The following is a 12,398-nucleotide window of genomic DNA, read 5'->3' on the forward strand; positions in this document are numbered from 1 at the left end:
GAAGTGGGGCAGCAAGCATGACCTGACTAGCTCAAAGGCAGATGAAGAAGGGGCCTGAGACCCTGCAAGGTGTCTGAGGGTTCCTGGAAGAACCAGGGCTTCAGCCACTGCCATTCATTATTGAAGGATTGGAGGAAGAGGTGTTGGCTGTCGCTGATGCACTCTGGACAGCCTTGAAGGCGGTCACGGCCTCAGCTTTTGGGGCACTGGTCCTGTCCAGACAGCGAGAAGGGCCGGCTGCTCCTGGGATCAGCGGTGCTTGGAAGAGAAGAGGGTCTCCAGCCCTGACCTGGACCTCAGGCTGCCTGTGGGCAGAGCGCTGCCCCTACCACAGGAGGGCACTGCGTGGCTCTTGCCCCGCTGTCCTAGTGGAGGGGGCGAAGAAACTTTCCATGGCAGTGAGCAAGAAGGAGGGGTTCCCTGGACTGGAGAGAGGCAGGATCCCTGTGCTGGAGGGGCTGGCGCTTAGCCTGGGGTTCCCCCTGCCAGCTCCAGCCTCAGCCCCGCTTCTGCAGCGGAGGGCACAGGGTCCCCGTCTCCCAGCGCCTCGTGCCCTTCTCCGCGCAGCTCCAGCGGGGCCCCGGGGAGCCGGCTCCACCTTGGTGGGGGGCGAGAGAGAAAGAAGCCGGGAATGAGCAACAGCCTCCAGCCTCCTCCCGCCTGCCTCCCCCTCGCTGCTCGCCGCTCCCTCCCGCCGGCCCCTCCCTCCCCCGCTCCCTCCCGCCTCTAATTCCTGCCGCTAGCGCGGAGCCTCATTCGGCCGCTGCCGGGGACTGGAATAGGCTGAGCCGCTCCGCGCCCGCTCCTGGATGGGACCTGCCTCGTCTCCCTGCGGCGGAGCCGCCCGAGCCCCGCGGGACCCCAGGTACGGCCCGGCTCCGAGCGCCGCTGCGGGGGGCGTCTGTGTGCGTGTGCATTCGCGCGCGCGTGTGTGTGTGCGTGTGTCTGGGGCAGGGCAGCAAACGAGGGTGAGGAGACGTGCAGGGTTGGGGATCCTGTTGGGAGCCGGGGAATAGCGGGGAGTCCGCTCTCGTCTGGAAGCATCTTGAGGCGGAGAGGACGAGGGAACCGGGAAGGTGCGTGCGCGCGCGTGTGTGTATGTTGGGGGGAGTGAGGATGTGTGTGAGTATGTGTGTAAGAGGGGATGTGTGTGTGTGTGTGTGTATGCAGATGTGTGCGTGTGTGTGTGTGTGTGTGTGCGCGCGCGCGCGCGCTCGAAACTTGCCGGCCGCGGGAGGCGCAGCCCGGGGCCGGCGGAGCGGGGCGATGCGGACGCCGCGGACCCGGGAGCGGCACATCGCGGAGCGCACGCACTGGATTGGGGGAAAGGGGGGGGGGCACCGACCTCGCGTGGGGCCAGAGGGGCCGGCGGGCGCTCGCCGCGCCGCGCCACGCACCGCCGCCACCTCTCAGCCGCCCGCCCCGGGCCGGGCGGTCGGAGCAGCGGAGACTGCGGCGGGGGCAGAAGCGGCGTTTGCAGCCGGGGAAGCGCGCTGGTGTGTGCGCGTGTGTATTATATGTGTGTGCGTGTGTATGTCTATGTTTGTGTATGTTTATATGTGTGCGCGCGCGTATGTGTTTATTGTGTGTGTGTGTGTGTGTCTATATGTATGCGTGCGTATCTATATACGTGTGTGTGTGTGTGTGTGTGTCCGTGCGCGTTGCCCCGCGGCAAGGGGCCGCGAGGGGAAAGCACCAAGCAAGGAGCCCTGGGGCAGGGCAGGAGGGAGGGGAAGGGGACCGGGACTGTGACACTGGTGGTGGTGATGATGATGATGATGCCGCCCCCCCCCCCCCGCAATGCCGCAGGCTGCACACGGTGTCTCCCGGGCCGGCTGGCACAGCCCCGCAGCCCCGGGAGGGTGAGCCAGCCGCAGGTCCTCAGACAAGCCAATAACTTTTCCGGGCCGGGACGAGCCGAGCCGTGCCGTGCCGTGCCGTGCCGTGCCAGGCTGCGGGAGCCGCCCGCGCGTGACCCGCGCGTGTGCGGGAGCGGAGCGGAGCGCTCGGACCCTGCTCGGGGCCTGGCTGCGGCAGGCGGCGGCGCGGAGCTCCGGGCCGCCCGGGACAAAGGAGGCTCTTTAGCAAATGAGGTCACTGGCTCCGACCCCGGCCCTTCATCGGGGGAAGCGCCTTCCTCCTCCCCGCGGCAGCGCCTCGGCACTCGCTCCCGGGGAAGGACTTTCTTCCTCTCCGTTTGTGCTGATGAGCCAATAAGAATTTCACAGACCATCGACCCTCCGTTAAGACATCAAATATTTTAATGATTTGATAATGAAACTGTTGAATGAAAAAAAAGAAGCAATAACTAATTTGAAGCAGACAGACTGATATAGGCAAGTAGGTAAAAGCTTTTTCCTTCCTTCCTTCCGTCTAGCTTCCCTTCTTTCTTGACTCTCTGAGTATTTTCAAAGTGTATGTGTTTTCTCAGGTAACCACCTTGCCTTCTTCCTCCAGCCTTTCCCTTGCCAATAAATAAGTTTTGTTTTTAACCAGGGGGTTATCCGAAGCCGGCCTCAATCTGTGCCTTTCCCACTGGGATTTGAAACACAAGTCCATGATTGTTCTGGGTCTTTGAATTTTTTATTTTTTTTTACTTGGTCATGGAAATCCAGATGTTTTCTTATGAGCAAGAATTTTATAGCATGGCATCAGCACAATTCATGATGTTGGGAGATAAGCAATAAAGAACAGGAGAGAGAATAATGCAAGCGAGAGCAAAGGAAGCTGGCTTCATATCTTTTATCCAAGAAGCCTTTTTCAGCACATTTCTCAGCATACTCTAGAAAACTGAAGTTTCAGACTCCACTTTGAAAACAGCCTCCTTTGCTGTGGCATGAGAACAAAGAAATAAAGTTGCAAAAAGAAAGGACTGTGTTTCCACAAAGGCACGTAGCATTTAGTAGGAAAAAATGTTAGAAAGCACCTTTTCTCCCTATGACCCACGGGTTGTTGATTCTGGACAATGGGATCTGCATTCAAACCTGAAGCCTATCGCATAAAGGAATAAGTGTTATCTAAATATGCTATTTTTTTGCATCAACTTTGCTGAAATTTATAAAGTCTACTCATATAAGGTGGGGTTTTTTTGGTCTGAAAAAGCATTAAGATTTAGGCTTTTCATTACTACAGAAGCTATTACAATACATTTTGTCAATAAATGGGCTAAGTCATTGCAATTTATGACCTGTCCTTTCCAAAAGAAGACCTTTATGGAAAAAGATTGATTGGGAGGTAGAAGGACAGAAATATTCTGTTGTTCTACAATATGGAGCGATTACAAGGGTTAGAAAGATTTTTGTGATTTAGTTGATAAAAGTTTTTTTTTCACATGTTATCTGAGTTCAAGTGCAGTTAATGAACCGTTTTAATAAAGTTTGACACATTTCCTTTTGTTCAGTTCAAGATATATGCCTGAACTTAAGAGTTCCTGCGGTTTAAGAGGCTACATTTTCTAAAGATCATTAGAAAAAATGAGACTAAACAAAATATATTTATATAGTGAAGTTGCCAGTGGTTTTTTCTTGGTTACAATAGATTCAAAAAGAGAGGGGCAAAGGATCCTTGCAATTCAGATATTGGAAATATAGAGTGATTTCAAACTTTTTTTTAGTAGTATCTCTTTTTGCCCAGGATACCTTAAAATTATTTGAATAGATTTTGAAAGTCACATGTTTGTCCTGTGTTTTCGTTTGGACTTGTTTCACCCGAAAGAGTAAGCATCATGCCTCTTACACACATTTCTGGGATGCATAGCCTTCATGTTCATATTTAAAGCTCAAATTCCATATACCATTGTCATTATCATGCCTCTTTGTTTTAAAATGGCACTCCATTTTTCATTTTTCCTTTGGTGGGCCCAAACAAAATCCCACAGAAGTAAAAGGAAGGGCAGCCATTGACTTTAATAGACTTTGGATCAAGCCCTTTATGCATATGTTTTAAGAAGGTTTACTTTATATATAACTCCTAGCAGCTCATGCTGTGTCCATCTTACTTTCTATTTCATTTCTTCTCAATAAGGCTAATAATAAGTTGAATATATATTGCCAAAAATCTCCTTCCTTTTATGGAAAAAAAATGTAACCCTATGTAGGATTCCAAAACATTCTACTAGAGTATATAGTTGTTGTTACATTTACAATACTGTTTGCCAAAACTGAATATACAGAATGATTAAATCCATTCATTTTTTGTTTCCATGTAAATAAAGAAATTAAATTAATTAGAAAATGACTGTATGGTGATAAGACAGTTTTTGGTGTTTTTAAGGCAGAGGATAGGTTTTACTAAAGGCCCGCAAGCATTTTGCAAAATAAATCATAAATTATTAGGATTTGTTATTATTTAAAACTGATCAGCAGGTCTACTTAAGCCTGTTACATATTTAGGTTTCAGAAAAAAATATAGGAATAGACATCAAAGAGGTGGAAATAATTTACTCGATTTCCTTCCAGTATACCAAACTAGGCATTATGTACCTTAATATCTCCGAGGCCAGAGTGGCTGCAGTCGTAAATAGACGAAAGATATAACTTTTCCTTTTCATGTATATAATGCTAGTTGGAAATTTGGGGCACTAAATACTTGGTGGCTGTTCTTTCAGGAATGTTACACATGCAAACACTAGAGGGCACTGATGCTCTTCTCTAAATCACTGCTTGCGGCCCATCTGCTTTTCAGGGCACTATGAAAAGACGTTTTGTTACCACCAGCATTGCTGGTCCTCTCAGGGGAGACAGAATTCAATCTAGCTGTGGTTCAGGCTAATGCTTAGGCAGTTTGTCAGGATTAACATCTTTCTAGTCAGTGGATCGTGTTACCTTCAGCATCATATTACCACCTTGGAGTTCACTACAAAGTTTGAAATCGTGTAACTTTAGATTGTCTGAAGGGTGCCACAGCTGGAGTCTAGGTGTAAAATAAACAGCATTGCTTCTCCCAGCAGCAGTGATTTTTGAGGGATTTGTTTTCTCTTTCTCTTTCTTCCAAAAAAAGAGTATTACTTTATGCCATGGCAAAGGAAAAAAAGAGAAAGGAAAAGTAATATGCAGGAAAAGAAAGGTAACACTAGTATATTCTTCCCGAAGGATATTGAGGACTACCGAGAGACATTTTAGATAAGAAAAAAGGCATTTATTTCCCTCAGAGGGCCATATTCTGCTCTTGTGTGCCCAGAGTGAATGCGTGCCATTAGATTATGCACCAGTGCAATTAAGTCCAGTGTTTTGGCCGGCTGCCATTTGGGTTTATAAAGTGAAGCTCCAGCTGATAGTAGAACATACGCTGTTACTAATAACATGCAGACGGGCATAAAAATAAGTGTCAATTCTAAATATTAGTGAATGAAATTGTAAATTGATCTGTAATTAGCACATAGCATCATTTCTGATTCAGTGTTGTCACCACTCGAGCCAATATCCAGGCCTGCAACCCAAAGTTTAAGTGACTTACAGAAATGGATGGTTATTATTGCAGCACCTGAAATGCTTATGAATACAGTGTAATGGTAGTTATAATGGCTAATATGAATCACTTAAGTGTGCAATGATTAGAGGCTTGCTACATACTTAAAGAAAAATATCTCTGCAGGGGCTTACTGAAATGTCTTGTGCAGTTTGAGACCCTTCCTCTCTCATCCCCAGTGCAACCATAGAGAAAGTTGTTCGTTGTGCTTGTGGTGGGTGGATGGTTACTGTTGCCAGTGGAGCACTAATAGCTCACAAGGGACTACTGGGGTTTGGTTGTTATGCTGAGAGGGCTTCCCAGCTTGCAGCCAGCTCTCATTCAGAGCCTAATATTAGATGGAGAAGGCATTGGCACTGCTGAGCTGTAACTGTGGAAGAACAAGGCATTATGCCTGCTTTTACCTGACAAAGGAGAAATAGTTTCTTCCATAACCGCATGGATGGTGCAGTGGCTTTTCCATTTCCCAACCCCACAGCGCTCAACTAGCTCCCTCAGCCATAATTTAGCTCTTAAGTTTTAAAGTGCTGCCTTAAGCAAGTGCTAGTTTGTCGCTTCAAACTTTTGCAGTGAGAAAGAACCCTCTTCCTTTTGAATCAGCAAAAGAGTTCATCAAAGTTCTTAATTGTATTGGAATGGAAGGTTTGAGTTGAAGTAGTAGAAATCAATGTAAATGGATTATAGGAACACGGATTAAGTAACTGAGTAGAAAAGTGTGCGAAGGATTGTCCAAAATAACTGGTTTAATGCTACTATGTTTCCAACTATAATTTATTTTTTAAATGATGACATAGCAGTTCATCGACCAAAAAGTAAAATGCATCAGAAATGAGCATATGTGCAGTTACTACAGCTACAGAAAAATGTTTGGATTGTGCAACTTTAGCTAATTGAGAACTGGGTTAGTACATAGTGGGTGTGTCTACACATGTACTTTAATGCTCAGTAAATTAATTCACTGCATATTAAAGTGACATAAAAACGGTGACATGTAAATGTGCAGTATAATAGTCTACTGCTCATTAAGCAATACTAAAAAAGCATGAATATGTGCTACTGAGCATTAGTGCAACCTAATGGGCATTAATTTGGTACCTCACATTGGAGGTGCTAAATTTAATGCGCATTAGACAACACGCATTAATGCACATGTAGACATGCCCATTGTGAAGCAGACAACACTGAAGTGTATTGCTGCTGATTACTGAGCGCATGGTATAGAAAGTATCCATATGACTAGAAAGTAATTTCAATTCAGATTTCATACATTTGGACAGGTAAGACCTAACCTTGCTCTCAACAAATCCTCTCTATGCCAATAGGAGAGAAGGGACCACATTGCTCAAACACTAGGGTAATGTACAGAAGGAATTAAATTCGTTATCCCTTTAAAACACAATTTGCAGAATTTTAATGTTTGTAAGAGTTGACAACTTGTTGACAGAAAAAACAGCAGTAAGTAGTTCCATTTATCCACTGGCCTTGTGCAATGCTGTCAGTGCAAGATTTCCCATGGTCCTCTGCCATGCAGGTATTGCCTCTAGGCGTGGGAAGTTACTTCTTCCTCTGGTCCATAGCACACTTGGTCTTTTGCCTGAAACCAACAACTAAAGTTACAGGTTTATCATATATAGAATGGGGTTTTTTTTCCTCTTAGAAGTGTAATGAGTTCAGAGTTTCACTTCACATGGGCTCTTAAAACAGCCATAGTTGGGTGGAACTGAAGAAGTTCATTATCCTGTTACCAGTTATATGAGCTGCTGAAGAGATGCTTCCTATATGTTATATGATCGAAATGAGGTTGTTGTTGAGTATTTTTAAATGAAATAAAAATCTAGAAACATTTTAATTGGTCTCCATGGCTAAGTGAAATACTTAAATGTATGCATGTATATCATTCTGCCAAGAATAAGTCATTAGTTCAGTGTAAACCAAAAATGATAGCTCTATCTGAATCAGGAAACTAAACCTTATTTCCATTAATGCTTAACTTTTTTATTAATGCATACACGTGCCAGCATTAACTCATAAATTTATATGGTCTGTCCCTTCTCGATTTAAAGTAATTATCTCAAAGATCTTAGGTGCTGGATGAATAACTGTGTTACCTCTTTCCTCTTTTTTCATCTACCCATTTTTCCTTGAAGGTAGACATTGGAAGGCAAACAAAAGAAATGGATTTGTGGAAACTTGGTTTGGTATTTGGTGTTATAATGTTAGTACCAAGTTAAATATATACTTATAAAGTTGCCAGGATATTTTAAACTATAATAGTCCCTGGAAAAGTAGTTTCAGAATCAAGCCTTCAGGTTTTTCTCCCCTTAGATGACTTCAACATATTTGATAGGCAAGTAGATAGTGTGTCTTCTAGAATGTTATTTGAAGAGGATTATCTTTTATCTTAGATGATATAAAAGGATAAAACTTTTAATTTATTTAATAAAAAACGAAATTGAAAAGGGTTTATGCATTGCTTTTGAAACAAATGATTTAATAATTTAAGATAAAAAATTAAGTAAACATGCTACCTTTTTGTGATAGAAGGTTTCTTACTGGCATTATTTTAAAATTCATTCTTGTTTATACAGGACTATATTTTGCCCTCCTTTAGACCATGTGTGGAAATACAACGTTTTAGCAAAGATGTGGGACAACTTTTGATACCTTTACTTATTTTGAAACCCTGGCTTCCACAGAAAGTTCCACTGACTTCTGAGGACTAAAATAATGCTAAACAAGACTAAAAGTATCAGAGCCCGGCTGTTCAACAGCACCTGCAGAATTCCTATCAAATTATCCTCTTCAGTTTTCATAGACCTTTGTGTGTCTGGTTATAGGCAGAGTTTTCATATCAGCTCTTCCCCTGAACAGTAACTCTTCACCTATAGTGTGCCTGTCAACGTATTATTCTCTAGTTAGGAATTGACTATTATCATTCAGCTCATTTTGGCTCCCCAGACAAGATGGACTTCAGTGGCTTTCTTTACTGGGATTATTTTGTACCCTGGGTAGTTACAATTATGTGGAAGAATAATCCATATTGGGTTGAATTGGTAGATTCATTCCAGAGTAATCAAGAGCTCTAGTTACAGTTATACGTCCCCATCTGTCATTTAATGGTGAGCAAAACAATACAACCAAAATAAGAATTAATTCAGACTTTCATCCAAAATACAACATAACCTGAACAGAAATTAATTTGAAGATACTTTGTCCTCTCCCATTATTTTTCAGTTTTGCCTAGGTTTTTTACAACTGCACTTCCCTTTAAAGCCAAACAGTTCTAAATTTTTGAGAGAGAATTACTGTTATTGCAAGATTTCAAGGACAGTCTCCCAGGATTTAGAGGTTCAGGAAAACTTCAGTAGGGTTTGAATAAAATCCATATGTAAGGGTTTGTTTCAGATGGAAAATACTTTGTACTTTGTCTATCATTAAGTGTTCTACCACTGCCCTAGTTACAGAGTAGGTAGCCTAGAGAATAAACTTGGTTAAAATACTGTGCAATATTTTTCTTTGTGATCATAACATTATATAGCATTTTTCTCTTTAAAGAGAAACACAATAAAGTATAACGCAAATCCATTTATATAAAAAGATTGATTAGATAGTAAGTCAAGTAATTAGAGATCAAATTAGATGATTGTAATGGTCACTTTTGGCTTTAAAATCTATTAGGTGTCTTATATTTATTTTAAAAAGGTACAGTCATAGGCAGTGAAGGCCTATTGAATGTAGGGGCTTTGTAGGTGAGTACTGATTTACTGTAGTGTAAAAAGTTTTATATCCTGGGTTTCGGGGTGGGGGGAATCGATGCATTGAAAGATAGCCAATTTCAAACCCAAATGGAAATGAGACATTTGGAACTTCCACCTCCATCTTGAAACTTCCCAGCTTTCTCATTTTCCTGTGCCCTTTTCACAAAGGATCTTGCAATATTTTTAAAGAAAATGTTGACAGGCTCCACTATGATCTCCCTTTTTGTCTTCCATCTCTAACATGCTCTCACTTTTCCCCTTTTGGCCATGCAGAATTTACCTCTTGTTCTTTTTGTACCAGGTGGAGGTTTCTTTATCCTTCTGTCCACTTGACCTTCCATGTATACCACTCCACACCTGACCTTCTCAATCAATTCAGTCATACAGCTCAGTCACACTCTGATACATCCTCTTCCATAATAAAATATGACCCAAATTGATCTCTTATCTCTTCCTGACTTCCTCCCATTTCTGTTACTATGGTCACTATTATTGTTCTTCAAGTGCTATACTTTCAAGGTTGTTCTTGACTGCTTCTTTGTTTTTGTCTTTCCAAATCTAATGCATATAAATTCTTTTGCTTTTTTCTGCAGAGTTTCTAAGAGTTATCCTTTTTTTATCTATTGAGGCTAAAATTTAAAGCCCTCATTATCCAGTCCACCTTGATTAATGTTACTGCCTCCTTGCTAGTTTCCTAGACTCCTACATCAACTCTTTGGATCAGTCAACTGCCCTAACCTTAGAGCGTGTTCCTTACCCATTGGCCTAAGTATATCGCAACCTTTTTGTATCATTTCATTAGCTTTTCTGTTGCCTGCAGTTTAAACTTCTTGTCATCACTTGCAGGACCGCATAACTCTTCCTTGCAATGCCAACCTTGTCACTTCTCACGTCATCATCTCTGCCTCTAAATGATTTTTACCACATACCCTTTCCTTCTGAATGCATAGAATGCTAGAAGTACTCCTTCTAAGAGGATCTGAAATGCATTAGGCATTACTCCTCTCCCCTCTCAACCTCCTCTCCCCATTTAGCTGTTAGACCCAAAATGAATAAGCTCCTCTCTTAAATCCACCATGCTCTACCAGTCCTCACTGGTTAACTGAATGGAGGTTAATGTCTGCTACTTGTCCCTTTAAACACATTTCTAAGTTTATAAGGTTTCAAGGGCAGGACTTATCTTTAGTTTGTTTGTTTGTTTAGCCAGGTGTATGGCAAAATCATAGAAATTATAAATACAGGAAACCTTCACTATTTGCGGGTTTGGCTTTAACAGTTTCAAATATTCTCGAATGCTGAACCTGCTTCTTAAATATACTTAAAGGAGCTCCTTGGGAGCTCCATGCTTGCCGCCGCTGGGCCCCCACCACTGCCAGGCTCCTACCATCGCCATAATAGCTGTGCCCCCTCCCCAGTTGCCAGGGGCACTGAGTTCATGAATGAAGTGCCTTATTCACGAGTTCCGCCATTCGCAGGGGATACGAGAACATATCCCCTGCAAAAGGTGAGGGTCGCCTGTAATAGTGAACAGGTTTTTGTGATTAAATATTTTCTGTGGATTAAAAGCAACAAAATCCAACCTTCACATAATTGATTCAGACCAAGACACTGTCAATCATAGAAAAAATAATGAAAATACCTGTTAGGTCACTGCAGGTGCTTAATGAAATGCTAACTAAATGCACAGTAACTATAGTTACTGTACAGGAGTGCCAGCACATGGGTTTTTTTGTAACACTTAGTGCTCAGTAGCCTAATAACACTGTGCAGTAGTGTATTAGCATGGTTTTTGACTGGGACGCTACTACACAGTAAGCATCTCATGTAGATGCGCCCTGCCTGTTATTAAATAGTTCTGTTGTCTTTATGTAGAATATGTGATGTGTAATGTGTTCGCTGTCTTTGTACAATGTGTCACTTACAGTTAGAACGAAAAAAAAAAATGATGGGTGCCTTAATTTCCCTTGTTTCATATGTTTGCACAGTTTATAGTTTGCATGGCTCAAGTTCTTCAGTAACATACATGAATGAACTCTATTAATGCTTGAAACCCAGAGGTTGATTTTATACTCCTGTAGGGTTTTTTGATTCTGTAGTGTGTTCAAAAATATCACGTATGAGGTGGCAGCTGGTATTATCAAGGATGGATGGATTCTGCTGGAAGAAAATTAAAGTACATTTTGGATGCTAATATGTCAGATATCCCTTTGTAACCTCACAAATGGAGATCTCAGGTTTGGAAAGTTATGAAAGCTTACAATTTATGTGTGGAAGTACCCTTTCAAGATTTATTGGTTCACTGATAGACTGATATAATTTTTTGACAAATATATTTTTAAATTAGTTATGTGCAGAAGAGAGTCCTAGGATTGCTAATCTATTGTATGCATGACATCAATTAACATTCGTCAAATGAAAAAAAGAACAGAGGAAAGATAATTAATAATGAAGGCCTTAATTTGGAAAACCATCTCTTTTCATGGAAATCACTTATGCACATGTTTAGGTGCTTAATTTTATTTAGAATAAGTGATCATGATTGAAATGTAATCTGCACATACTTGAAAACAGGCTAACAACAGAATACCTTTCAATTCCAGAGGTCACATTTGTCCAGGAATAAAACATTTTATCTCAGGACAAAGTACAGTCATTCATATCTATTGTCCATGTCTATTGTCCTGGGATAAACCTTACAAAAGCTGTGTACAGACATCCAGTTTCTCCCGGGACAGTTGCTGCTGTTGATAACCTGGGAAAACAGAGAGCTGTTGATAACCTGGAATCAACTAGGATTCAATAGCTTCTGGGACAGTTCTTCCTGGTACAGCAAACTTCTGTACAAGTACCTTCTGAGTGAAGCTACAGCACAGTCCTCTGGCATCCCAGCGTGCTTTCCTTCCAGTTCCCTCACCCCCATGGGTCCAGGGACTCTATCACTTGGGCTGGACTCTGCTGCTCCAGCCAGGCAGAGCCCAGCTCACCCGGGCTCTTCACAATCTCCTCCTGGTGCAGGGAGACAGAGCCTGGGAGGTGGTCTGGGAGGCAGCCAATCAAGACTGCCTCTGTGCTGCTGTCATCTCTTGCCAAGCAGATTGTGAGCCTGCAGAGCAGGCTGAGATGTGTGCATAGTGGCCTCCTGGTGCATGCTAGCTCAGCATTCAAACGTCTGTT

The 12,398-nt window shown here is 42.8% G+C and overlaps 1 protein-coding gene across 4 annotated transcripts in view; it reads left to right on the plus strand.

Annotated features, from left to right (window-relative positions):
• Nucleotides 1-738: 738 nt before the first annotated feature.
• CDH11 (cadherin 11) overlaps nucleotides 739-12,398 on the plus strand; it is a 117,825-nt gene continuing 106,165 nt past the window's right edge. Inside the window, exon 1 of one of the 4 annotated variants that reach the window (XM_059713887.1) lies at nucleotides 739-865. The gene's annotated coding sequence lies outside the window, so the exon portion shown is untranslated. Of the gene's footprint in view, nucleotides 866-1,419; nucleotides 1,497-2,172; nucleotides 2,341-12,398 lie in introns of those variants that run through there. The other 3 variants (XM_006273673.4, XM_019492917.2, XM_059713886.1) reach the window with 3 other exon arrangements.

This window comes from Alligator mississippiensis, chromosome 10, assembly GCF_030867095.1.
Source record: "Alligator mississippiensis isolate rAllMis1 chromosome 10, rAllMis1, whole genome shotgun sequence".
In the NCBI taxonomy this organism is placed as follows: domain Eukaryota; kingdom Metazoa; phylum Chordata; order Crocodylia; family Alligatoridae; genus Alligator; species Alligator mississippiensis.